This window comes from Aphelocoma coerulescens, chromosome 12, assembly GCF_041296385.1.
Source record: "Aphelocoma coerulescens isolate FSJ_1873_10779 chromosome 12, UR_Acoe_1.0, whole genome shotgun sequence".
Classification (NCBI taxonomy): Eukaryota; Metazoa; Chordata; class Aves; order Passeriformes; family Corvidae; genus Aphelocoma; species Aphelocoma coerulescens.
The window spans coordinates 8,101,661-8,125,675 of record NC_091026.1 but is presented as its reverse complement, the minus strand read 5'-3'; the positions used below and the strand labels follow the sequence as shown (position 1 = coordinate 8,125,675).

Below are 24,015 nucleotides of genomic sequence, written 5' to 3'. Positions count from 1 at the left end.
TTGGGAAATTGGGTGTCCAGTTCATTGAACGTCTGTCCCTAACGCTGGTGAGATGGACAAACTTAAAAGGCGCGTGTCCAGTGTGGAAGTTTGACACCATGGACAAATCCAGTTCCTGCTGGCATGATCCATCATTTTCTTGGATGTCCTAGTAGGTTCCCTTAGGTGCTTGTGCACCTCTCTTGGATGTAGGATAACGTCACTGACATTAATTAGGTCTCAGCAATGCACATTTGGTCCAAACACTCCCTGGCCGTAGTTCAGTCTGGCCCCTTTTAAGAAGCAAGGCTAATCACAATATTCTGCTTGGAGTACATGAGATTTCCTTGGGCTAGGAGGGAAAAAGAACAGTGTTTGTGGTCTTGGCACACACTGATTTATTTGTGAGGTCTGAGCAGATGTCAGTGCCCACAGAACTGTCTGAATCAAGGGGGCAGGACAGGTCTCTGAGGGTGCTCGGAGAGTCTGACAAAGGAGTTGGCCACTAGCCAGCTCTTGAGTTCAGGTTAAGGATTTTCATTCAGAACAAACTCTATTTATCCAGGCCAAAGAGAAAAACTCCATTATCATACCTTACTGTGGATATATTTTTAAGGTAACGTACACATTGCTACAGAAGAAAGCAGGAAACACAGAACACTTCTATCTCACAAGTACACAAAAGTATATTATATACACAAAGAATACACACTTTTGAAAGGGCTCTTAGGCCTGCTTGTGATGTTTACATAGAGACTTAGGATTGCCATTCTAGGTGTATTGGCAATATTTGCCTGAAAAAAAGATGCCATGCCTTGGATATTCTTCTCTATTTTTTTTTTTCTTTTTTGAAGTTATATTTTTATCTAGTAGCTCAAAGCTTGTTTTTCTACAAGTTGCTCTGTTCTCAAAGATGATAGGTAGATGTTAGAGTTCCAGCTTTTCTTCCTGGTATTCCATGTGTCTCTCTATTTGCATTCTCTCAGCTCATGTTTTCTCAGATGCAGAAAATAATGTAATTAGTTGTGGAGTCTCATACCATCGTTTCAGAGATGTTTCCCATTTAAATTAAAGGCCTGTTCTTCTACCCAATCAGTAATTGTGTAGATCTTTTAAGATCTCCTTCAGCTTGATTTAATTGTTAAACATTAATTTAGTGGGAAAAAGGCTTCAAAGGGGAAAAAAAGAACTGCTGGAGGGGCAAAATATTAATAGGTGCTTAAAAGCAAAACAGTAATTCTTCCCTTTCTAAGCTTGCAGCCCTTCAGGCCTAGTGGAAAAGAAACAATTGACTGTATTACAGGATTATATAGGTTTCATTGACTTAAAATGAACTGAAAGCAGCTGTAGGGAGATTTACCTCAAGTCTTTATTATTAGCCATATGAGGCAGAAAGAAAAACAATGTTTTGTTTGAGTCAGAAAATACAATTTTCAATGGTGGTTTAGAAAAGGTTAGATAAAGAGAGCACTGCTTTTCAATAGGGAAAAGGTGAATAGAAAAATTCTGTTTTGCCAGCATTATATACCATATGAAAGATTTCAGCTAGCAGAAAAAGAGCCTATCTTATACTTGTAGGGTCTTTGTTTTGTTTCATTTCTGATGGATAATCTTGGAGTTTAGTACACTTGATATCTCTTTTACTTACTAATGACTGTAATACTTCACTCCTTTGAATAGTTCTACCATGCAAATGGAGATAAAGATCAAAAAAGTGTTGCTTTTTTACAAAGAAAATCCTTCTAAAGTCTGCCTCCCATTGAAAAATACATTGGTACAGATTTCCCTCTAAGTTTTCTGCCTTTGGTTGTTAAAAATTCTATTAAGAAAAATCTGAAGAGTTTTTAGAGAAAAAAAGTTGAGAATGCAAAGTCAGAATCTATTCTAAAGATCCAGAGTATTTCCTTACTGTGAAATATTTAAAATGCTTAGGATTATTTTACCTACCATAGACTTTTTTTAAACCATACATATCATTAAAGTGTAGCTAACAGTACTTGTTTTATAAACTGCCTATACTCAGTTACTTCTGCAATTTGGGATGTTGCTTTAACTCCAGTGATGTGCTGAGAATCTTCTCCCTCTCAGATAAAAGTGCCCTGGTGTGGTCCAGTGCTGGGGGATGAGGAATCTGTAACCACACGCAAGGTCAATAAAAACAGACACCTGATACCAGTAATGAGGTATTACTATTTCAGAAAATATAGAACTTGCTGCTGTATTGGGATTTTTGATACAAGTTTCTTATTTCTTAAAACTTACCTTTGTCCAAGGTCACATGTGTTTTGTTAGGTGGTGGTACTGAAGAGATTTTGAAATACTTAATAGGCTTTTTCTTCCTCTGGGTTGTTCAAGTGAAGTGCTTTTATATAAATGTATCCACAGCAGTATTCATTGTGGTGCAGGATGGAATTATGCAATTTTGAACTTTATGTTAGTAGGGCATAATATTATATATTGGCATTGCAGCAGCAACATTTCAGTAGAGGTGAACATGATTTAGAGATATAAAAAATAAGTACAAAAAACTCCATGGCCATTGAAGAAAAGCTGGAATTAAATTCTCACTGATATCCAAAAATATTTTCTTAACCTACAGACCAGCCACTCTTTAGATGCTATTTTTGACTGGAGCAAAAATGAAGTGTTCTGGTATAAGGATGAACAACTTTGTGTAGCTATGAGTGGTTATGCACCCACTTACCCATAAAGTTCCTTCTTCAAAGGAATGTCTACAAAGAAAGCTGTGGCTGATTCTGTCTGCAGCAATGTAGCTTTGAAGTGTATATTGCTGCATCTGGTATTCTGTGCATGCAAAGATGGAGTTTTCCCATGTTTAACAGTTGTCTTACACTCTCATATTTAATTAATGTTAGCATGTCATTGTGTAATTTCTCAAACTCTTTTCAGTAGGTCAGTGTCTTTTTGAGATATTGGAAATGGGAACTTTTAGAACCTGCAGCACTGTCATCTTAAATGGCTGGTTTGGTTTTGGTATATTTATGGGAGAAATGCTGTCAACTCTAACATTCATGAAGCCAACGTGGCACTGAACTACCAAATTTCTCTCTTCAATTCATAGAATCATAGAATGGTTTGGGTCAGAAGGGACCTAAAATTTCACCCAGTTCCACCCCCTGCCATGGGCAAGGACACCTTCCACTAGACCAGTTGCTCAAAGCCATCCAACCTGGCCTTGGACATTTCCAAGGATGAGGTGTCTCGAACTCTTACATGAATCCTTCAGTAAAGGGTTATCTTCCTACAGCTGCATAACAGCTATTACAAAGCTGACTTCAAAGTGGTGGACTTCATTTTTGGATCTTAAGTTAGACTGAATACTTTCTGAGACTAAAACATTTAACTTTTTTTTCAAATTTGTCATCGAGATCCACTATTTATGATTTTAAAAGATAGGCTGTGGTTCCTAATCAGCCTGAATTCAAGCAACACTGCATATGTTTATCAACCTAAAGAAACTGGAAATGGTGTAATAGTGCAGAAGAAAGTGTAGAATTTACATTCTGCTTTGATTCGTAGGTTGAAAGGGACTTTTCCAGGTTTAGTAGCAGCTTTTTTGGTCTTTACAGTTGAGAAAATCTTGATAGAGAGAGATTAAACAACTTGCCCAAGGTCTCAAAAGGAGCCACTGACACAATCAGAGCTGAACACTGAACTCCTGTCTTGTTCACAACATTTAGATCACAGGCAGGGAAGGTACACTTGCTCTGGTGTTTGGAGGAGTTTCATCCTGGAATCTCATCCCCTGTTTGCTTCTCCAGCAAGAAATCCCAATCTTCCTTATCTCCTATAATTTCCAGTAGGGTCCTCCTCCCTTATGCTATCAGCAGACACTCCTTATTATCAGTGTTTCTTTTAATAAGAAGTCCAAGTACCTGCCACTGTGTGTGTGTAGGAAGTTGAGGCTTTCATTCAGGCTGATGGGTTTCATGCTCAAAAGTATTCACTTCTAACTGAGACCTCCAAAAGATAAGAGTTCAACAAGAATTTGATGCATTTGCTGTAGAGGTGTTGTCAGACTGGCTAAGTCCCATCCCAAACACTGTTGGGGCTGGAGAGTGGAGACAAGTGACCTGAAACACCCCTGAACAGTTTGCACAACTACACAGGTAATTACTGGATATGTGCATGCATTTACAGTGCTGTAACTGCGTGTCTGATGCACTTTTAGTTACCTGTTCATCTGTTAATCTGCTGAAGAGAACAGAAATATTGAACAAAATGAAACATTTCCAACGAGCTATCATATTCCTGTGCTCACAAAAAGAAAACTAACCTGGGTGTACTGTGAATTTCAGTTTGTGTTCCTGACAAAGGAGATGCTGCTGGTAGGACAGGAGTAACCTCCCTTTGGGAAGTGACTTCCAAGTATTTGTGTATAGGATGTACAGAATGTTCAGCTTCCTTGGGCAGTGTTCTCTGCTCAGAATTGTGTTCATTGTGTTAGTGATCAACAGGAATTATGAATTATTGAAAGTTAACACGCCTTCCAGGCATTTCAGGGCAGTAACCTGTAACAAGAAGAGGCACATTTCTATAAATGAGTACATTTTCATTCAGAGGGTCATTCACTTAGCCAGCATTAAATGTAATCCTCTTTGAATCTTATGGCCACCTCTTACTCTATTCCTGTCAGTTTTCATCTCCTGCAAAATCATGAATGCAGCCTTCAAAAGAATAGTAGTTTGGTTAATTCACTGTGTAGTTTTCTGTAAGAAATACAAGGGGAATTCTATAGAATTATTGCAAAATAGGTCAAGGTCAGTGGCTTCAGTATTTACATCATAATTAAAGTATTCTCTTCTTCTTTTTCATTTTCTTTTTTTTAATTTTCTTTTTTGTCTCCTCTCCTCATTTCTTTGCATTTCTTCTTTCCTTTATATTTTTCCTTCTTTTTCCTTCATTTCATCTTTTTTTCTCTCTACTTTTTTTTTTTTTTTAAGATGGAAAGGTGTTTGTCTCAGTAATACAGCATCATCACCTCTTTTTATGCTGATATCATTTTCAGACAAGGCAGATGACACTGCTGGTCACTGCGATTTGCTGCACACCAGCTTTGCAGAACATAATGGAGTGGGACAGTATTCTTTTTGATGTGGTTAATCTCTGTTGTACTTGTGCCTCTCCTGAAAACTGCACTGTGTCAGAGACTCTTTTGTAGCCAATGGTGACAGGAAGATCAACAGAGAGAGGTTGCTCCATTAACCTCTGAAGTAATGAAGTTGCATTTCAGGCAGTCAACACTCACACTGCCAATTTATTATCATTTAAGAGGAAGTGAAACTGCTTCAAGCCACTCTAGTGTCCACATTTTGATAAATATCCAGAGTGCTAATGTTCAAATGCTAACAATCAGCCTTGAAGGGACCTCTAATGGCATAGGATGCTGTGGCTGTGTCTTCTTGCTCTTGCAGAATGACCTTCACAGAATCAGCACCAAGGGAGCAGGCCAAGCCTATTTAGTTCCATACTGAATATGCAGGTGTAGTTTTGCTGGTAGTGCCACCTGTACCTGTCCATGTGGAAAGGCTGAAAGTAGATAAATCATTTGATAACAGATTTGTGTAAACTTTCAAGGGACCTGAATTCAGATCTCCAGATTTGCTTTTATTAATTCTTGTTTCCCAGGCGATGCACATTGTTAAGGGGATTACTTTCCATCTTAGAAACGGACATAACCAAAATCTTGGGAACATGTTTAAACCTTCAATTCATTAAAATCTTGCAGGATTGTCTGACCTTATAAGATTTTCATGACCAATAGTCAAATCCTGTGAGAACAGCTTTCTGAGGAAGCAATAACACTAGTCTCCCCCACCTCAGCAGTAAAACAGGCTTGTAAAAGAAAACACTGCAAAGCTGGCATGACCATACCCCCATTCTTCCCCAGTTCTGCTCCTAGGCATGGTCTTTGGCACATATTTTTTCCTGCTAAGGGCAGTGTAATTTACATGTCTGGCTTTCCATAAGTAGTGAAAACACTTTTTATATATAAAAAATCCAGGTGGTTTCATAGCCATATCATACATTCCTTTTCTCCCAGGGTGACATAAGTAGTTATTTATCCACAGCATTTCAGAGACACAGAATCAAGGTGGTCAGCTAAGTGCAGCATGTTTCTGCTAGTTCCTTGCTGGATTTCTGATGTATTTGTGTTTGTGCTGTGGGCCCAGTTTTGGCTGCAGATAGGGCTCTGAGTGTTTGCTTCCTGGGACTACTTGACATATCTCCACTGAAGTAATTTGGAAGACTCTGGATGTATCTGGGAAGTGTCTGGGAAGAGAAAGAACTCAGTAAAGCACAGGGAATGTTACCTGCTTTGTGTAAAAGAACACTGCTTATGAGGAGAACACTCAGCTGTGGCCTCGTGCCCACAGTGTGCAATCACTTTCCTTGCCTCTCCTGTCAATAGCCTGAGCTATCCTGCTGTCCCTCTGCACTGCAGCTCTTCCTGCTGCAAAGCCTTCCTGCTTCCTTCCTTCTGCCTCTGTGTAAGGAAGGTGGCTGCATCTCCTTGCTTGGGCTTTCCCTTCTGGAGCAATGAGTTCTTCCCTGGACTCCGTGTCCAGTGGTGCAGAGCTCTGCCAACGGCCGGAGCAGTGGCTGCAGGGTTTGGAACAGTGCCCTGTGCTCGGCTGTTTGCCAGAGCTTGGGACAGACCTGGTGCCAGGATGAGGACCACAAGCATCTCCCACATGTGCCACAAAGCTGCATCCAGCAGCGCAGCCTGCAAAGCTTCACGGGTTTTTCTCCCACTCCCTCTCTCCCCCTGCCATGACACATTTTTCTCTGTACTGAGACAACAGGTGTCTCAAAACTCCCCCTTTTGTCTTTAGGCAGATGGGTTTGGGAAGGGCCCCCTGCCAGGTTTGAGCACAAAGTCGCTTTTGAGCACCTGACTCGACACACAGTTGTTGGCTTTTTCAGCTGCTCGGGGTTGGGAACTCTGCCCTGGCTGCCGTGGGGATGGACCTGGAGAGAAACCCACGCTGCTGCTGGGGCAGCACGACTGGGGAGCACAGCAAGGGTTATGGAACTCAACAGCATTGCAGGAAAATGTTAGGAATATTGGGGGAACAGGACATGGAACCTCTGCCACCTGCACAGCTGCTGCAGAGCCCTCAGACTGCCCATTGTCCTGGACACCGACCGCAGTTTCTCCAAGGACACGTTGCAGAGGGATGGGAGAAGCTGTCAAGAATTCCACAGTGATGCTAAAGTCAGGGAAACAGGACAGTCCTCTGTGGGTTAGTACTGCTACAACACCCTCTGCCCTCTCAACCCCTTCCATACTTGTCCTTACCAGCATTCAGAAAACACACGAAGGGCACCGTGTTTGGGAGAGTGAAGAGAGATGGAGTCTGTGCTGTTGGGAAATGCAGAAAGATGTTCTTGGCACCATTACCAGATTTTTAGGTAGTGAAGATGTTTTCATTTAACACAGAATTAGTTTATATGTTGTATCTGTTTTCAAAAAGGTGGAATAAGATTAGGCAATTCTGAATTATAAATTTTAAATACCATTTGTTATTAGTGTCTGAATTCTTTATGTGATTTAAATACACAGCTCACTGTTCTTAGCTTCCCTTCTATGTTTAGCCAAAGTGAACTGCTGAAGAATATGAAATATATTATTTTATTGGCACTGACTCACAACTGAGTCAGTGAACTTTTTTGCACTTACAACTAAAATTGGATTCTAACTTTCAAAAATTTATGACAATTGCTCCTTCTTGTGGCTTGAATGTTGACATATAATTAATTTAGGATTTCTTCTTGAGATTTCCTGTCTAGGTTTGTACCTGTCACAAAAATATCCTTGGAAGTTTATCTAACAGCTGGAACACCACGAGAGTCGATTGAAATTTAGCAGAGATTTACTGGGGCCAACAGGAAGTGCTCAGAGCAGGATGGCATAAATATGTAGAAAGAGCTCTTTTATTTCAGCTGTTTTAAAGGGTCCCAGTACAGGCTGATAGTGGTGTAATGCTGAAAAATGCTGACATTGTGTCAGCCAGCAGCACCAGCACAGCAAAGGATTCCACAAGCATGGATTGGCACTTTGTTGAATTATGCACAGAACGGAGCTGTGTCTGTTGCCTTCCCTCCATCCCAGCTGCCCTGCAGGTTTCAGCTCATTCTTTTGAGAAACCAGATATATTTAATGGGAATTTCCTACAAAATGGTTTTGAAATCTATTTTGTTCTTCAGCAGGACTGAAGGAGTTCTGAAAATTCAAAATCTAGGATGCAGTGACTTGAGGGACTGGGAAGATTAAATTAGTCCTCCAAAACCTTAGCTTTATTTGCAGCAGTAAAAAAAAGGAAACAATACAATGAATACTTGCAAAAGAAAAAGTTATTTAAACACAAAGCCACTTTTAACCCTCGTACCTGTTCAAGGCTTGCCCACATCTTTGCTATTCTACCCGTTTCTGATAAGCCACTGAGAAGGAACAGAGAGCACAACAAAGGCTAAAAATAAGGAGATTTTGAATTGTTTCTATGTAAAGAGAAGCTATTGCAATATAAATCTTCAGTTTGGGAAAGAAATAAAAATACAATAAATCTCTAAAATCATTAATAATCTGAAGGGGGTGAAGACAAATTGAGTGGTAAATTTTCCTGCAATGTGGACGCTCAGTGAAATGGGCTGGGATTGGTTCTGGATAGAACACAAGCAATACTGACTCAAATATCATGGAATATCATGTTGGCCAGGCTCTCCATGCCAACTGCAGAGACCACGAGGAGAAATGAAACTGGAGCAGTGCTAAGTGGTTTGTGGATGGTATTGGCCTCCTGAGCATCATTAAATGCCATGTTCTGGATTTAGCAGGAGCCCTGAGCTCTCAGGGCCAGGTGCATTGCAGGGAGCCTGGAGGGTTCATTCCCTCTTTCCTTCTACAATGGGAGGTGTGAGTTGTTCCTGATCCTCACTTTGAAATTTTGAAGACAGATAAATTAGAAATTATTATTGGAACAAGCTGCATTTTCTATGAGCCTACAAAATACTTTCTGATCAATATTGTGGTAATGCCTGATAGGGGAAGGTACATACCTTGGGGAATTAAAAATAAGGTTTTTTTAATGAAGTGAAAGATCCCAAAACATTCTATTGGAAAAAAAAATTTGCAAAGGACACAGATTACCCTCTTCCTCCTCCTGTTCCTTTTTTACATTCCCTATTTGTGAACTTCTGACTTGAATGAGAAAATTACTGTTTTTTGCTATTTTATGGGGGTTTTTTTGTTTTTGCATGATTAACCCTTGAGCTCTGCTAAAAAGCTATTCCTGGCTTAAACAGTAACTTTTGATGATAAAAGAATTGATAAATTATAGTAGGGGTATATTCTAAAAAATGAAAAAAATGGCTTGTTCAAAAGAACAAGTAGCTTAGATAAATTAATAAAAAGTTAACTTGGTTTGATCTCTGGAAATGTTTGTAAAAACAAGGTTTCTTCATAAAAAAATGCAGTGAAACTGCATTCTTTGACTTAATCCTCACATTTTCATAATACAACATGCTGCATTCAGATATGAAATAATGATCCAGCTGTGCTTTTTTTTGCTGAATTTCCCACATCTTTTTGTCCAGATCCAATGTTCTTTATACAGCACAGGCCACTGTGTTTCCAGACTGTAAAAATATGAATATAGAGGTGTACCTAGCAGTGGTGGCCTATATATTATATCTTTAAGTTCCAATAGAAAATGAGGCAAGATGTGCAAGTGTGAGAAAAAAAATAAATCCAGAAAATCAGAATTAAATGGGCTAGACACTTTTGTTTGCACTTAGAGTATTTAATGAGAAGTTAGGATGTGTTGGTTTAGCTTCTGGAATTAGAGAATTGGTAAAAACAAAGTATCTGGAAAGTAGCCCTAAAACTATCTTGTCTTTCTTGTAGTTGTTTCAGTGGGAAAGATTTTTTTACAAGTACCTGTTTAGTTGTTGCTCTCTCTAAAATTAATGGGGGAACGAACAAGGTTTGTACTGCCATCATTATTCTTATTTTCCAAGTTGTTTCCATTAATTAAGTTCCACTCTGGGCTTTACCTTTTCCTCAGTGGGGTTGATACATTTGTGCACGCACATCAAGAGTATCTTCTGGGTTTGTTTTGCTGTTTCTAATTAGCAAATTGCTGTCCTCAAAAATGCTTTTCGTGAATTACTCTTCTCATGTTTTATCTTGTTCCACAACTGCAAGATGCAGGGAAAGTTGGTGAAAGAGGGTGATGGTTTCACACCATTTCCAGCTGTTGTCCAATGTCACCACTCAGCAGTGAGTTGGTCAGAGGTTGGCAACAGAGCCTGACAGAGTGGAAAGAGCTCTGCTGCTCACAGAGATTGGAATAAAAAAAAAAAAAAAAAAAGTGGGGAGAAATAAAGTTTAAGCAAGTAGAAGAAGAGAGAGAAATCAAACAAGGTCTGTGCACAGCTGGAATGGGAGATTGAGAGGCGAAAGGAAATGGGCATAGAGAAATAGGTGTTCTCTAGGAAAAAAAGTGCTACTCAGTGTAAATTGTAGTTAACAATGAATTATTGTGGTGATTATTCTTGCTCATTAATTTCCTTGTCTTGTTTTGCTAAACAGTTTAATTGCAATGCATCAATTTTTTTATAAAAGCATCAAGTAGAAAAAGTCACCATTGTAGTTTTGTGTGATTTCATGATGAAGTTCATATTTTCAGTTCTGTATGTTTACCTGACATTTGACATTTGCATGGTTGGTCTGAGTATCTTTGGAAATCTTGCAATCTAAGCCTGTGATCTCTCCAACTCTTACACACATGTTTTTGAGTGTGCTGTGATTATAAAGGTGGTGTTTGAAGATTGGGAGGGAGCAAAATTTTGCTTATTGCTGTTTTATTATTTCCCTTTGTGCAATACTCATTATCATTGGAATGCTGATAACTGTGGATCTTCAGTCTGCATGGAATATTATATGTGTGCCCTTAGTTAAATGAAAGCCTCTAAGGTCCCCTTCAGGAAAGACTCTTAAGCCTTTTCTTAATATTAAGTGCATTTTTAAGTTTCAGAGTAAAAGTTAAAAAATTAAAACATATGCTCATATGTTTAACAGGGCTGGCCCTTAAGTCTTCCCTATCATGCACTGAGAAATGCGTGGGCAGAGCCATAATTGTGGAGAAGCTCATAATATTGGGGCCTAAATTATAAAAATTATTGCATAATTAGACCACACAAGTTAGATTTCAAAATGCTGCGTGTTACTTGGATGGGTATTTAAAAAATAAGTAGCTGTCGAGCATGTATGGTCCTGTTCCCAGTGCCACACACAGTCATTGTAATGCTTTAGCAGTTTGAAGGGTTTTAAATGGATCCAGCATTGGCCTTCAAATAGGCCAAACCTACTAACACCTGCCTTGGTTGTATCCCTTTCTTCTTAACGTTAAAAGATGCAACTGTAAACATCAGACACTGGTTTTATAAGCAGTTTCATGTCATGAGCCATGTAAAATTAAAAAATATATTTAGGATCATTTGGAGGGGAAGAAGGTGAGAGTATATCTTATGTACTCTAAAACAAGCTTTTTGTGTGCAATAGAACTCTGACTATATTTTGACATATTGATTTCTATTTTATTATTAATACAATAAGCATACCTCACAAGGCCTTCCACAGCACAATCAGTACATCCTGATAGGATAACGTCAGTGAGTACTGGGTTATTAACTAGCAGAGCAAACTAATGAAACAGCATGTTAATGGTTTATCTAAATTATGAAATACAGGTGGGAACATACAGGTGCTGGTACAAATATTCAGATGCACAGAGCAATACCCTGAAGCTCTTTAGTTTTTTTCTCAACTTTAGAAGGTGAGAAATCTGAGGTGATTGGGAAAGCAGGCACAAGCCATGAGATGCATCTTTATTAAATTTCTCGTTATTGCTTGGTTAAGGGAAAAATAACCCCAGCAAACTTTCAGTAACCTACTGGAGTCATGGGCCTTGAGGACACCATGCTTGTGTCCAGCACTTCTAAGAAGACTTCCTCCCTGGCCAAGGATCCATCCTTTTCCTAAGGGCAGAAATAGGCACACACATAAAGCGCCTCAAACCTGCACTCAGCCCTCACCACCTCTCTTCTGCCCAACTCCATCCAGCCTTTGGGTACATCAAAAGAAGGAGTACAGCTCTTGTGTGCCTCCTCACTGGCTGGAATGCTTTTAGATTAAACTTCCTCTCCATAACCACCAAATTTATTAGTATTTACTCTGGTACAACATCTAGTAACCAATATGCTTCTAACAACAGTGTGGTAGCAGCCACAGTAACTAGAGTTATCCAAGCACAACAGCCAGCCAATTTTAGCTATTAAATATTGACTGACTCTGGTAGGATGCATGAGGTAAAACCCAAATCATACTCCCTACAACCAGACAAATATGTATGAGATTTTAAGAATTTCCTTCTAGTCCCAAACTATCAGCAAATCTCAAAAGATGGCAGAAAAAAAAAAAAACAACTACAAATTCTAGAAATTTCTCTCCTCCAGAGAAAAGCCACAGCTCTGACCTTGCTTGGCTCAGGCACACTCTTAAGAACAGAAAAGAAATGCTCCTTCATTTCTGGTGGCCTAAGAAAGAATGTGCTTTGCCTCAACATCATTTTTGTCCCTCTAAAAGGAGTGGCCAGTCATTTCTGTGGATCAGCAAGCTGGAGCTCGGGGAGCCCTCAGCTGTGCTGCCAGAGCAGGGAGCTGGGGGCACCCAAAGGGCAACCAAAAACCCCTGGGAAAAACAGGGGAGGGCACCAGGAAAATGCCTGTGCTGTGAAAAGAGAGAACAAAAGATCGCCCCTCCTTCAGCTGTGACCTGTCTTTATCCCTCTCTGCACATTTCACCTCTTACCTAAGCTTGGGCTCACCAGGGGAGGAGGGCAGAGGCAGCACGTAACAGGCTCGGGGGAGAGACAAATGTTTGAGGTGCACAAGTGTTCAGCCAACTCATCCTTTGCTCTGTGTCTACAGACTGGGAGCTCTTGGCAGTGATGAATCTGCCGGGACTCATAAAACCTGGGACCACAACACAGTTTTGAAAGGCAAACAGAGCCCGAGAGGGACCACGAGCATCCTCATCAATGTGCAATATAAACCTTGCACTGTTCCCTGAAAAAGTGTGGTCCACAGGGAGATAGGAAGGTGTGTTCTTCTGCATGTTAGGGTTTAGAACTCAAATCTTCTCCTCATTATGTCTGTAATACCTCCTTTCATTAATTTAATTAATCTTTCTTGTCCATTTCACAACCCCGTTTTAAAAATCTGAATTAAATGTATCTTTTATCTTAAAGAAATGTAAAAAAAAAAAAAAAAAGTACAGTGGGGAGTGTTGATTTAAATAAGTGGATGCTCATAAGTGAAACTTTGCCAGCTGAGATTTTATTGGGTTCTGTTTTTTCTGGTTTCATTTTGTAGTGAATTTCCAGCGACAAAGATTTCTCTCTCCAGTGAAGATTTTCTCTTTTAAAAGAAAACAGCATCTTGAGGTTTCCTTTCTCTCTCCTTTTTTTTTTTTTAATTAAACAAAACATGGAGCAAGTCTCAATTAAATTTCAGTTAACAAAGTGCAAAAATACACCCAGCCTCCATCTGCCAAAAATAAATAGTTTGAAAAGTAATTTCACATCCCTGACAATGACGACTGTGTTTATGACATATTTCTGGTGCCATATACCACTCTCCTATCGCTGCCAGCTTGTGTCCAGTATTTAGAAATAAAACAGAAACACATTGAACTTGCTGAACTAGATGTTGCCACACTGCAGCTCTAATGGGCTTAGTGACCACAACCTACAGGGGCCAGAATGTGTCAACAGCAAAAGGGCCAACCTCAATCACTGTCTGTGCTTTTACAAAGTTGTTACATGTTTAATTCTTTGCAGCTTAGTTCTCCTGCTGTTTTGGCTGCTCCAAACCAAGGCTCATATATTGCAGCAGCCCTCTCTACCTCGTATAATGCCACAAAGGTCCCAGCAGGAGACCTTTCAGTGGAGCAGACAAGCCACAGGCGAGGGCAAACAGGGCATCACAACTTCCTAATAAGATGACTTATTAGATTGGGGGCTTGACACAGCGTTTATTTAACCACTTCTTTTCCCAGGCACCAGGCACGGGCGCTGCGTGCGCGCTCGGGGCCCCGCCAGCGCTGCGCGGGTTCGCTGCCGAGTGCGCTCCGACCGCGGCCCCAGGCAGGGCGTGGGGTCTGGGGCAGCTTTCTCCCCTCGCCGGTGCAGTAACTTCGCGCTCGGCCGCACATTTGCAGCCGCAGGGTCGCTGCTCGGGCTCCGGGCCGGCTCCGGGCCGGCAGAGCGCGGGTTAAGCGCGGCCGTGCCGGCGTTTCCTGCCCGCACTTGCCGAGGCCCGAGGCGGTGCCGCCGCCGGAGCCGGGCGAGCCGCGCCGGGCCAGGTGGCGGGCAGGCGCACCGTGTTATTAGGCAGCACCGAGCGCGAAACCTTGATCTTCAAAAACAAAACAACAACAAAAAAAAGAGCCCCTAATTAGTCCCGCGCATGAGAATAAATGGCATTCCACATCAGCCAGGGTGGAAAAGGCACCTTCCAATTTCGTCAAGTGATCCCGGCTATCGACAGCTTTCGGGATTCACGTTGGGAGCGTCGTTGTTTGAGGCACTTAAACCCGAGAATTCTTCTTTGCTTGTCACTTCAGTTCGATTTAAATAACAACTAAAGAAAAAGGAGTAACAATGGTCTCAATGTGCTCCATCTTTAGGAAGTCATAAATGTCTTGACAAAGAGCCCCGTGCCCTGCGCTGCTGAATCGCGGCCGCCTCCCTGTGCGGCTCCGGGCTCTCGTGGGGTCGATGGAAACTCTTCCATCATCTTCAGTCCACTCCAGCTCAGCCCATGGAAGAGTCCTGCTCTGAAGCCATCCTTAACGTTCTCTATAGCCCTCTTTTGAATTCAGTGTCCAAGTGACAGATTGAAGGATATGTACTGAGTTTTCTCATATTTCTGAAGAGCTTTGATTTGGACTAGACTTGTTTTATGAAAAGAAAAAGGTTCTAGGAAAAAAATAGCTGTCTTTTAACTCATATAGCACTTGTCTAATTTTGATTTATAAACATTCCCAGTAGAGAAGGCATCCTTGTCCAAATACTCTCAAGGTTCATAAACTTCATCTAATTTTATGATATAATTGTACAGTAGTTTTCAAGGACTCTTACTCTCTAGAGGGCTTGAATCCATTTGATTTTATTCATCCCAATGGTATCTGCTTTTATCCCTAACTAAGATTAACAATTCTGGCATTATAGCAATATGGAAAGTTCATCACATTCGTGCAGTGATTCTACCACCAGCTGCAGATTCTTCTGAAGTTTACTGTGTAATGAATTTAAAACATAAATAGCAACAAATGGGATAAATAATTTCTTTGCCAGAATTGGAGCAAAGTTAATTCTATCTTTATAAATAACTTTTTATGCTGGTGGTTTTTTGTGAACCTTTCAATATTTAATTAAATCACACAGTTTCTGGATCTTTCTTTTGAATATGTTTTACTCATGTATTCATCATTTTTAAACTTTTTTGTAAGTTGCTATAAATCATTGAAAAAATAAAAAGAAAAATGGTTTTAGTTTTAGTTTTAGAATGTTGCTAAGAAGATATTTTCTAACATCTAAGAAATAGACCTCAGAGCTGCTTATTCAAAATCAAGAGTTATCATTACCAGGGATAGTTCATATTATTATAAATGACAGATTTGTTATTGGGATATTGTAAACTAGCTCTGAGACCTTTATTTTCTGTAAGGAGTAAGGCAGGACACCTTTTGCTGAGGTGAACCTGAGTGTTGTCAGACAGCTGCAGATCTCCCAGGTAACATTTCCTTAAGTGGAATTTTTAAGAATGACTAAAATTTGTTCTCCTCCAAGCAGGGTGTTTACTTTCTGTGTCCAGTGTTCTCCAGATAATGTGCAGTGCTGCACTTACCTTTTGAATCAAGAAACTTCCTTGAGCATTACTTTAACCCGTGGGCTTTATTGACTTGAGATGTAAAAAAATTGTATGGCAAAACTTTGGTTATTCCAACTAGATCTAAACAAGAAAGACTAACATCAGTTTTGACAACAAACAAAACCAGTTTTTGTTCTATCGGTTATGTTTAAGAGATTCCAATTTCAAACCAAACACAACTTGTGGTTATTCTGTCAGATATTTATATAGCCACTGGGGCGCCATAGTTATGCACCGCATACATCATTGTATTTTTAAAATGTACTTAATGAACATTTTTTCTTTTCTGGTAACTACTTCATTGCCTTAAATGAATGCATTCCAATAGAATTTGTAACAAATGAGCACTTTGTGTTTGCATTAATGCCAAACACGTTTAACAAATTTTTAACAAGGAACACTGGCAAAAAGCCAAACTCCTAGAGGGACACTGAAGGAATGCTATAAATTTAAACTAGATTTTACCTTTTCACTCTGCTCAACAAGTGTCTTAGGTGTCTTTGGCATCTCAGCATTGAAAATTTTCTACGTAGTTTGGATATAAATTTATGCCTTAATTATTTTTCTTCTTGGCCCTCCTCACTAGAGATTTTCACATCGATATAACAGGCTTTAACAGGTTACTGTATTCTTTAGAAAGTGAGAGGTGGGTTTTCTTTCTTTCCTCAAGAGTTAGGCCAGGAGGAAGTAGCAAAACCAGTATTTATTGTTGGGGCTGTAATGACAGGGAGGTTCAAACAGCACAGTATCATGCCATTGTCACATCCTGTGCTAAGGGACCTATACAGCAGTCAGCCCTCCAGCAGATTGTGCTACCCAGTTTTGTTGCTTGTGCTGAGTTGCAAATGTCTGGGCTATGATCGTGGTTGCAACTGCACTTCAGGGGCAGGGGAAAGCAGCCCACAGTGCTCCCGCTGGCCTGAGCTCTGAGCTCACACAGAAGCCATGAACAGATTTTTGGCTGAATCAAACTTCTGGGGGGTTTTTCAGTTGTTAAGTTATGCCCACATGGTACATGTCAGTACAGACCTTGGGAATCACCTACTCTGTAATACATGCTTGTATTAAAAGTGTTACAAGTAGCTCCACAAACCACATGCTTGCTCTTTACTTGTAACTTAATATATTAATTTAATTTTTACTGTGTTATTTCAGTTTTAATCAAATGCAGGAACTGAAAAATAATAATACTTAGCACTCATCCAAGACTCTTAAGGCACATTACAAACATTAAGCCTTGCAAATTCCTGTGAGGAGCCTGATGTTATGCCTGCTGTAGCGAAGAGCACGTTAGGCACAGAAAAATGATATGACTTTTTCCTTAGTCCCACCGTAAACTGGTGGCAAGGACAGAATTTAGAGTGGTCCATGTCAGGGCTTTGTCTTAGTTAATCAAGTCATTCTTTTCCTGGTTTTGCACAAAGGTAAAGATTGAGAATGCTTTTTTTTCTCCCTCCTATAATTTACATTATGTTTTTACAAGAGGCACAGGCAAATCCCACAACATCACTTGAGAAAGACTTTATGAGTTATAGCCTTATTCCAGTCTAGTTACTTGTTTCCAGAAAATGAAATAATTTCCCATCATTTGTTGGTACTCTGATTGCAGTAATGATGAATGAGTCTGGAGAAGGAAACTGAAGAATTCATCCTGACAGCTTTTTAAAGGATGTCACGTTATAGTACAGAGGCCTTGTCGTAGATTAGGGAGCAGAAATAGCCCTCACAGGTTTTCATTAATGATATCCTTCTCTACTAACATTTGGTCAGATACCAATTCCCTGCAATAAAGTGTCTGTTCCCTCTCTTTCTGACTCACTAATTACCATATCAGTTGTTGGCCTTTTATGTAGGTACCATGTGTAACAGGTTAGGAGAAGGCAATTTAAGCCTATGTGAATGGGTATCTGTTTTTGTATCTGGGTGCTTGTTGCAAACATTTGGAAAGCATATGGAGCATAATGGACATTAACTCAGATGTCAAAAATAGCCTGTATTTTACTACTGTTATTAAACAGTTTCCCCTTTAACCCCTTTGTGTTTACCCACCCTCTCCAGCTTGTTTCTGCAAATCACTGCTGAGAGGAAAGGATTGGAGGTAAAAAGTACTAATCAGGCAGGTGTCTTTATCCAAAGAAAAAACAATCTGAACAAATATTTGTGGGCTACTACACTTTTATATCTTCACATCCTTCTGCTGTTTTCATTGACTGGTATCTATTGGACTGACAGAGGTGCCAAACTCGTAAGACATTACTTTTCAGCTGGAGCACTGCTGAATTCAGGCCCAATGCATGTTACCAAACTTTATTTCTGTTTTAGAGGTTCAGTGACTTGTACCAAGTACAGCATTGGAGAAACAAATATAAATTTAATTTACTCAACCTCAGTTGGTATTTGACAGCAATATCCTTTTATATATTTATTTGACTGACTTGAGAAATACTTTGCATTTCCTACCTGTGGTGAACAAGTTTTTGTTACACTTCCAATACATATATGGTTTCCTGATGAATGGGTGGGTTGATTAAATGGGTGAGGTTTATTTGGGGGCTTTCATTCTGTAGTAAAACCCCAATGAAAATTTGAGGAGCAGGCTGGAGAGGGAGTGCCTTTTGCGCTTTGCTGCTGTTCCTCAGACTGGACACTTTATTCTGGGTTCGTACTTTTTCCGAGCGTAAAGGAGTGTTAATTGCAAAGGAACTTCAGCTTGTAAAATAGCAACTGCATTGAAGATTTGCTGTGATTACGTTTTAGTCTAAAAAACCCAGGCATTATTGTGCTGCAGTTTGTGGAATGTGCTCTCCTCGTTAATTTCTAGGTGTGCTTCCTCTGCCCAAGTATCTCTTTGAATGACGATTAAGAAATTCTCGGCACACAAAAGAATGGCAGCTATGCGCAGCTCACCAAACGTAATGCGTGCGCTGACTTACAGATTTCATAAAAAGTTTGCAACGATTTTATGTGCCAGAACTAGTAACATGATCTACTTTAGGAACTCCCTGGCTTTCCAGCTCTGCAGAAGTCATTTTTAGACTGTTCAAGGGCCAGATCCAAAACTTGTTAAAATCGGTGGGAACCTTTCCACATTTCAGTGGGCTTTGGATTAGTCCCTAAGTGTTTTAACCAGAAGAATTGTACCAACCTCTCACTGCAAAAGTAGAACTATTCATCTAAGTTTGTGTGATATAAACTGTTATGTGTGCTTTCCAGCAAGATGTGAACTTGAAAATAAGGATTTAAAATAATTTGAGAGATTATTCTGTAAACAGTGTTTCACTTTGCTCACAGAATAATTTTTCTGATAAATACTAGATTCTAAAATTTTCAAAGGGGGATTTTAGTCAAGTAGTCTATTTAAAAAACATAACAAGTTTTGAGCTGTATACAAAACCCTAAGCATTGTATGGCAAATTCTTTTTCATAAAACAGGATGTTTTGGAAACTTTTAAGGCTACATAAATGGAAGGGCAATAATGGAGAATCCCATCCATAATGCATTTCAAATTTTCTAGAAACAAAGTCAGTGGATAAATGAACAACTGCCCTCTAAAAGAATAATTTAATTCCTCCCACTCATCTGATACACAGATAATGTGAATAAGACCAATTCACTGCTCTCTGTTCAAGAATACTGTGCTGTTTGCTTGCAGCACAACTAAAGTAACAATAAAAGTTATTGAGGCCTCTGGAGTCACAATCAGACACAAAGTCTCACCCAAAGTCAGTGGAAGGCAGGAAGATTCTTCCCACTGGCTGAGTTGTGCTGACACTGGCTCCCTCTCGAAGTCCCCTGGGTTTCAGCAGTGCCAGCCAAGCCAGGCAGAGCAACCAAGCACCTGTGATTAGTGGGTGTATGGCTGAAAACCTCCTAACACATTGCTGTGGTGTTTTAACTTCTGCAAATCTGAGCTTCTTGTGTCCATAAAACCTTTCTCCACTGTCCTTCAAATTAAAGTGAACTTAAAGTGCTTAAAATATGGCAGGGAAATGGTGCTTCAGTTTTGGAAGGCTGGTAGAGGTACTATACATTCCCACCTGCCACTGAACTTAGTAGAAATAAATTGATGATCCCCTTGGTTCCCACTGAAAAAATATCTAGTTTTATTAATAGCATTTCCCTTTCAAAGTTACTGTGCTCATAGACAAGATCAGAAAACTCACCGTTTACAGAATCACAAGCACAACAGAATCTGACATCTTAGGAATTTAAAATATTTCCCATTTAGGGGGAGTTGTGTCATACAAATCAGCAATAAAACTAATTGCCCCCCCCCCCCCATGAAAATAAGTGGGTTCAAATTAAATTTAAATGCCTTGCTTCATCCTTAGCCCCTAGAAAAGCATTATCTCCACTCATATGTATGAGAACCTTGATTAGATGAGAACTAAGATGTTCTGGATCCTTCAATCATGTTGTTAATTGGAATATTTTGTTCCCTTGTTACAGTTGTCAGAGGAACTAGTGAAAAAGGAAGAAAAAACTGTAGCACTGGAAGGTAACAATGATAATCTATTGCATTGGATCTCCAAACATGACCATGATATCCTGGAGAAGATCACAGATGCAGAAAATGAATGCTAAGGTTGACATCTAAAGAAATGCTGCATTAATTGGCATTTTCTCCATTATTTCTTGTAGTCTTTTGTGAAATTAGATACTTTGGAAAATAATGAAGGAGACTCGAGCAGAAATTATAAGAGCTTCATTTCTGTCTTTAATGGGTCTTGTGAGTTATCTGTTTTTACAAAGAAACCACCTGTTCAGAATATGATTGTTCAGTGAAGTTCAGTTAAACAGGTTATTTAGCTAATTTTTGGTAAATTAATATTGATTTTAATAAGTAATTCAGATTCCCTTAGATGTGGTATCTGCATTTGCTGATTTTACCTAGTCTATTCTAAAGTATCACTTCTATTGCACTAGATTATCAAAGAGGTATTAGTAAAATGCTATATAAGGATGTTGGCATTAACTTTACCCCCAGTTAGATATGGGCTTTTCCAAAAATTAAAAACAAGCCTTTACCCTCCTCTGCTTTCTTTTATCTATTGATAAAATAATATAAATTTAAAACAAACCAAAACCAAATATTGATACTATAACCGGTATTAAGCTCTGGGCCAGGTTGGAAATGAAATCAATTTTTGGTACTAATAAATGATGACAAAGATTAGTTTTATGAAAATATGGTGTGTGTCTCTGACAATGCATAGGACATCTAATTTGAACATAAATATATGATTATATACAAGATGTATCTATTCCTGGATGGTAAAAGCTTGAGGTGTATATAAATACATATGTATGTATATATATGGACATGTACACAAGGATGTATCAACCTTTTACCATCCAAATGCATACATGTTTTCAACAATAAAAGCTGGGACTCTTAAGAAAACAAACAAAAACAAAAATAAAGGTGAGATTGCTGTGAATACAGTATATGCACTAGGTCTCCTGTAAATGTGGAACTGTTTGTTATTGTTCTCTACACTGAAAAACAGTCTCCAACATGGACCCCAATGAATCTTAGCTGTTAAATAAAATACCAATGAACAAACAGCACTCGAAGGCTGTTTGTGTCAACAAAATGTGTCTGGTAAAATAAATTTAAAGCACATGCAAGGAAAAATAAAAATGTGAAGTCGTTACATTTGGTGAGAGACTCTTAACTGACAGTCAGATCTCTACCACTTCTCAAGGAGGGGTTCCTTCTGACTCCAAAAACATTTTCAGTCAGTCTGGCAAACATGTGCAAATGTTTGGCTGTTTTGTTGAGGCATCTTTGTGTCCATGGAAGAAATGCTTCCATGCTGATGGCAGTGGAAATAGAATATCTGCATTTTTAAAGGACAAACAATAAATTTAAGCATGGGTGGCCTTAATCCTTAGTAGTTTTTCTTTGCTGCTGTAAAAAAAAAAGAAAAAAAAAGAAAAAAAAAAAAAAAGAAATCTAAATGGATACTCCTAAAGTCTTGCACTGAATATAGAAAAATTATTTTTTGAACCTGTGGTGCGATTAACCCTAAACATCCTACATGAGCCATACATAGCAATCCCCTTAAAATTATTGTCTAGAGATGATATTTTATTTATTTGTACCATAATTCTCGGTGCAATCAAAGAACAATTTATTTGAGCAGGAGTCCTGCTGGATGTTACTGTCTTCAGTAAATAGAGTAAAATGTATAGGCTTAGCATAGCATAGATAATCCCAATTTCATTCATGTTTAAAAAGTTTGTCCTTTAACTATCAATGGCATTTTAGATCTTTGTTTTTGAAACAGCAAAGCTTTTGGGAGTATATTTAGCACATATGACAAATGTTGCACTTGGAAACTCAGACAACAAAACTGGTTTCTCACGACAAATTTGTTGTCGCAGTAGGGGACAATCGTCTGTGTCTCTTACAATCAGGTCTTTACCTTAACTGCAACCGAATACTTGAAGTAGGATATAAACTAGGGGGAAAATAGGGTCACAGATACAAAGCTGTATAGTTAGATATTTATATGTATGTGCCAATTTTGTCACAGGTATTATTTTAGGGGCATTTTTGCTCCACTCATGTTGGTATGAGTATTGATCTGAACTTTTATCAGGGCCTAAAAGTTAGCCCCTAAAGAGGAAAATTTTGTCTAACATTGATTTTTTCTTTCTTGCTTTGGGTTTTGTTTTTTTTTTTTTCCCCTCCTTTTCATGTCATGTGATATTCCATGATGTTTGGAGAAAATCTTTTCATATACTAAAATAGAATCTCGGGGTTTACAATAAACACTGTGATGTTGGGAAATATTTTATTTGAGCAATGTTTGGTAGATTTTCTTTCCCCCCCCCTTTAAGTGTAATGAAGTAAACCAACTTTTGCTTAACATTTAAGATAATGGTTATTATTTTAATGTGAGATCAGTCTTGTACTGCACATTCTTTCTTTCATTTAAATGTACAGTATGAATTTTGTATTTAATGAATTTTGTGTATCCAGTATGCACGTACCTGCGCATTGACTTTCATTTGAAAGTGGGTTTCAATTTACTTTTTAAACAGTGTTTATGAAAAGACCTCAGATGTGTTGACACCAACTATATCCGCAATGTTTCTTTTGTGTGTGTAGGGTGACGTTTGAATGTGATGTTCTGCAGCAATGGGTCAGTATCCCCTATTTACCTTAGATCCTCATTTGATAGTGCTTCTTGTAATAATTTTTTCAAGTGAGTGGCATGTTCTGGATTGTGATATTGATATATGGTTAAGGACATTGATATGAAACTAAGGAATTCCTAGAAATTACCAGTGGGCATGTATTAGACAGTCATTGTAATTTAATGTCTTGTAGAAGTGTAAAGTACCAAGGTATTTAGAGTTCATAACATTGTTATCATGTGTATGGGAAGTATTTAGTGTTGATCAGCTTGTTTATTTTCATCAAATAAACTTTGTTTCTTTCTGAAATCAGTGTTGTGTCATTAAAAGCAGGTTTAATGACTGTAGGAAAATGTGTGAGAGATGTTTTCCACATGGTAAATCTATCACACTCCTTATTTCTCTAATTGCTACCATTCAAAGTAATTTATCTTCCTGTTGTTACTATCACATAAACTGTTTAAGAAAGCATAAAAAGGAAAATGTCTCATAGGCCCCACTCCCAGAAAAGCTTACAAGTAGCTTTACTAAAGTGAGGAACCATTTTCTGGATTGGGCTCTTAGAGAGCAATATGCTTTTGAGTGGGTTTCTAAAACATAATATTCTTGTGTGACCCTGTGTAATTGCATAGAAAATTACATTTTGTTTATGTACTTTACTGACCAAAAGCCATAAGGTGTGAAATTCTCTGCACAGTCAGCTCCTTTTTCAGCTGCCTGGTAAGTGGTTCCCCGTTTCCATTATGTTCACTTTTTTTAGAAAAGGAACTTTTGTTGACCAGGAATTTCTTACCTCATAGAACTCCCTGGACCAGCTCAGGGCACACACAGCAGGAGAATAAAAGGTAAGTAAGTATGCATTTTAC

General features: G+C 38.9%; 1 protein-coding gene across 2 annotated transcripts in view; it reads left to right on the top strand.

Moving 5' to 3' along the window:
- Positions 1-23,411, top strand: part of ERC2 (ELKS/RAB6-interacting/CAST family member 2) — a 419,948-nt gene extending 396,537 nt beyond the window's left edge. For both annotated transcript variants that reach the window (XR_011154642.1, XR_011154644.1), the window contains one exon: positions 20,450-23,411. The gene's annotated coding sequence lies outside the window, so the exon portion shown is untranslated. The remainder of the gene's footprint in view (positions 1-20,449) is intronic.
- Positions 23,412-24,015: the final 604 nt, after the last annotated feature.